We start from the raw sequence: 4,933 nt of genomic DNA, 5'->3' as shown, positions 1-4,933 counted from the left end.
ATATATACACATATGGTTACCAGGGAGTAAAGTGGGGAGGAAATAAGTTGGAAGATTGATATTGACTTGTACACACTGCTATATATAAAACAGATAACAAGGACCAACTGTATGTTCTTCCCTTATGGCTCTGCTGGTAAAGAATCTGCCTGCAATGCAGGAGACCTGGGCTCGATCCCTGGATTGGGACGATCCCCTGGAGAAGGGAAAGGCTACCTACTCCAGTATTCTAGCCTAGAGAATTCCATGGACTGTAAAGGTCATGGGGTCACAAAGAGTTGGACATGACTGAGTAACTTTCACACTCACGAGGACCTACTGTATAGCACAGGGAACTCTACTCAATACTCTGTAATGGCTTATATGGGAAAAGAATCTAAAAGGGAGTGGATATATGTATATGTGTAACTGATTTATTTTGTTGTACATGTTAGGTAGGTAGAATAGGGAAAAGGAGTCCAAAATGGCGGTGGCTAAAAGACAAGGAAGGTGAAAGGAAGGTCCAAGGACCAGAGTGAAGACTTCAGGCAGAACAAACAGCACTCCTGGCTAAGCCCAATTTGCATAGGGCAGGCTCAGGTAGAGGAAAAAACATAAAAGGAGGAGCCAAAGTGCTTTCTCACGGACTCTCTCTCTCTCTGCCCCTCCCTCCCTCCCTCCCTCCCTTCCTCCCCCGCACGCTCCTCCGCTCTCTTCTCCTGCTATCTTGGATTCTCCTGCTATCTTCTAAATAAAATAGAGCTGTAACACTGATTTGCCTAAGAGCTGTAGCATGGTTTGTCCAAGACCCGAGAGCTGTGACGCGCTGAGGGCTTTAATGTCCGTCACTCCAAATCTTTTTTGTGACGAGACAAAGAACCGAGGAACATACACTCGCGTGACACACACATGAAGCTAACACAACACTGTAAATCATCTATACCCCAATAAAAATTTTTTTAATAAAATAAAATTAGCACTATTGGGAATTCTCTGGCGATGCAGTGGTTAGGACTGTCACGCGAGTGTATGTTCCTCGGTTCTTTGTCTCGTCACAACAAAGAATTGGAGTGACGGACATTAAAGCCCTCAGCGTATCACAGCTCTCGGGTCTTGGACAAACCGTGTTACAGCTCTTAGGCAAATCAGTGTTACAGCTCCATTTTATTTAGAAGATAGCAGGAGAATCCAAGACTCGAAGACAAGAGAGTGGAGGAGTGCGTGGGGAGAGAGAAAGAAAGAGAGAGAGAGAGAGAGAGAGAGAGCACGTGCGCATGCCCGCGGGAGAGAGAGTCCATGAGAAAGCGCTTTGGCTCCTCCTTTTATATGTTTTTTCCTCCACCTGGGCCTGCCCTATGCAAATTGGGCTTAGCCAGGAGTGCTGTTTGTTCTGCCTGAAGTCTTCACTCTGGTCCTCGGACCTTCCTTTGACCTTCCTTGTCTTATAGTCACCGCCATTTAGGACTCCTTTTCCCTATTCTACCTACCTAACAGGACCAAGCATTTTCACTGTGGTGGCCCAAGTCTGGTCCCTGATTTGGGAGCTAAGATTCCGTAAGCCGCAAGGTGTGGCCAAAAAAAACTAGCAATATTTTCAGAAATCTTTGAGCTTTCTTGACTACAGCTTCTCCTGGCCACTATCTCTATGGCCTAACAGACAACTCTCTTAGGAATACATAGATTATCCCCCTATGAATTGATAACTGGAAGGCATATGCATTGGGACTTCCCTGTAGCTCAAACAGTAAAGAACCTGCCTGCAATGCAGCAGACCTAGGTTTGATCCCTGGGTCGGGAAGATCCTCTGGAGAAGGGAATGGCAATCCACTCCAGTGTTCTTGCCTGGAGAGTCCCATGGACAGAGGAACCTCGCAGGCTACAGTCCATAGATCCTATAAAGTTGGATATGACTGAGCGACTAACCCACAGAGGCACATGCATTTGAAATTTCACCTCCAATTCTAGACTCATCCCTACCATATGCAGATACGGCAAAATATTTTGAGGGACTCTTATGCTATATACCCAGTCCTGTCACCAACAGATTAAGGCCACACTCCCACAACATCTTTCTAAACAATTTCTGCATTATTTTCAATCAGAGGATTTTATCTATTGAAAGACACATCAGAGAAAAATTGTTCTTGAACCTCATAGGAAGGGCCCTTATCAAAATACTGTTAAAAACAAATACAGCAGTAAAACTATAGGAAATCAATTACTGGGTTCACAATTCACAACTACAGCAATTTAGAATTTCATGTAAGTAGAGGGCTATTTCAGTACAAGATCTCAAACTGAGGATTCTCAGAGATCCTTCAGAAACCACTAATCTTCAGAAGTAGACAGCTAGCCTAAGACCTTTGGAACAGATGATCACAGATAGTGGACAGCCTCTAGCCAGTATGTTGGACCAAAACTTCTATCCAATTCTTGTTTGGTTTTTTTTTATCTGCTTGCTTATAATTCTTATTATTTTCTATAGATTGCTTACTGTCATTCACCTATAAAGAGCCTTTTTCTCTTTTCTTCCTGACATTATAATTGTTAGGTCAGAATAGACTCATTCTAAAACGATAAATACATCAGGTGATACATGTCAATTCATTCAGTGGAAGGAATTCTTTCTCAATGTTTGCATATAGCAAATTGTCACAATGTAAACTTTAAATATCTTACAATTTTATTTGTCAATTATATCTCAATGAAGTTAAAAAGAAAAGGAAATACTCATTCAATTGCCATTTTCAGATGATCCCAAGTGGTAGCCACAAGACTGTTCTCAGTCTTACTGACTGCTGAATATACCAACAATCACCAGATTCTCATGATAAAGCCCTCTGAGCAATTCCAATTTCATCAAATAAGGCCACAGGTGATCACAGTCAATGGCATTTCTACTTGCACCCACTTGAACAATTGATTCCAAACAAGTCAACCGGTGACTCTGCTAGTGTCCTTCACACAACTGAAGTGCCCAGTGACCAGTGGTCAAGCATGCACTCTCTCCCAGAAAAAGACCCTCAGTTAATAAAATCTATTGTTCAGACCCTAGATAATTCCAAATTTGAACTCAACAATCTTTGTAGGGTGGTGAGCCAAACCTGAAAAAGACTAGTAGAAATCCAAACATGTTATGTAAGGCCTTGGTTCCAACCTCATGTCATAAACAGCACTTTTTCCCCTGGATCTCCGAATACCTCTCCGGGATACTACTTCCTTTGTGATCAGGATGCCTGGTCCTGTTTGCCTCAGACTAACACCTCATGATCATTAGGAATAGTATTCCAAGACTTGTCTGTAATTCTATAAATCACCAAGACTGGAAACTCCTGCTTAGATACAAAGCCAAGATGACGCCATTCTGGATTATTAATACTTGGGTGAGTTACAGGCTCATTTTTATTTGAATAATCAGAACAGTGTTCCCATCAGTGGGAATCATGCAAACAGAAAACCTTTAAGAAATCTACTACTGGGGGAAGGGATAAATTAGGAGGTTGGGATTAAAAAATCCACACCACTATACATAAATAAAATAGGTAATCAACCAGGACCTATCGTATAGCCTGGAAACTATATCCAATACTCTGTAATTACCTATATGGGAAAAGAATCTGAAAAAAGAATAGATATATGCGTATGTATAACTGAATAACTTTGCTGTATACCTGAAACTTTCACAACATTATAAACTAACTACACTTTAATATAAAATCTTAAAAAATAATAAGCCTATTACTAACTCTAGCAGCTGCTGTTAATGACACTAACCTTTGCCTTAGATGGATTAGAGGTCAGTCTCAACTCACTGGCATGAGTAGTGACAGACAGTCACATTGCTTAAGATTTCTTGTTGGCTAGTCATGGTGATGCCTGGGCCAGTACTAATACTTCCTGTTGTATTTGTCAATGAAATAGGCAAATTTAACAGGCCTTCCATTGTCTTTAAAGAAAAGCTATTTGGATGTCTAAGATTGAGCTTCATGACCTATGGAATATGTCTCTTGGCCTGGGTTGGACAGCTGGACTTTCTGGTTTTGAAGCTCCTCAGAGAGACTATTAATTTCTTTTGTTTTAGTGATAGTGATCATTATGCTGGTCTGCTGTACAGTCTTAAATGCTTATGTGCAGCCCCTCTCTCATCAGATGATCACCATGATGATCATCTACAAAAATAGAAAGATCAAGAAGATCTTACAATACAGTTGACTATGAAGATAACAGAACTGTTCCTGAGCAATGAAGATCTGGAATTCTTGCTTTTCACAAGTTGACCAACCTCTTGGAAGTGAGAGAATGAACACAAAGAGGGACTGAGAGACCGAAATACATGAACAGACAACAGCCAGACTATATTTAAGATAAACTTCTGATCCACAATCAGCATCAATAAATCCAGGAAACCTACTCTACGTCATAAACCAGTCCAGGAAGCCAAACAATGATATTCCATCCAGGGCAAAGGTAGTGGCATTAACAGCAGCTGCTAGAGTTAGCAAAACAGGTGGTCTATTGGCCTCAAACAGCTGTGACTAGATTACTAAGTTAAAGCTTCCTAATTTTTGTCTCTGCTTCCCCATATTAGGACTTACTGGAAAAAACCAAATATGCATCTCTAACTGTAGGTTGTCCTGCTTCTAGTTAGCCCACTTCCAGCTCCATGCCAGCAGCCTCCAATTAGAGCACATCTGAAAACTTCTTTTTCCACCAATAAAAGTTTCCCACTTCCCTGCTTTTGAGTCTTTGACAAATAAAAGGGATAGTGGCTGATTTCTGACTCAGTTCAGTAGCTCAGTCATGTCCGACTCTTTGCGACCCCATGAATTGCAGCACTCCAGGCCTCCCTGTCCATCACCAACTCCCGGAGTTCACTCAAACTCATGTCCATCTAGTCGGTGATGCCATCCAGCCATCTCATCCTCTGTCGTCCCCTTCTCCTCCTGCCCCCAAT

Source organism: Bison bison, unplaced genomic scaffold, assembly GCF_000754665.1.
Source record: "Bison bison bison isolate TAMUID 2011002044 unplaced genomic scaffold, Bison_UMD1.0 scf7180017864117, whole genome shotgun sequence".
Taxonomy (NCBI): domain Eukaryota; kingdom Metazoa; phylum Chordata; class Mammalia; order Artiodactyla; family Bovidae; genus Bison; species Bison bison.
This window is presented reverse-complemented; position numbering follows the sequence as displayed.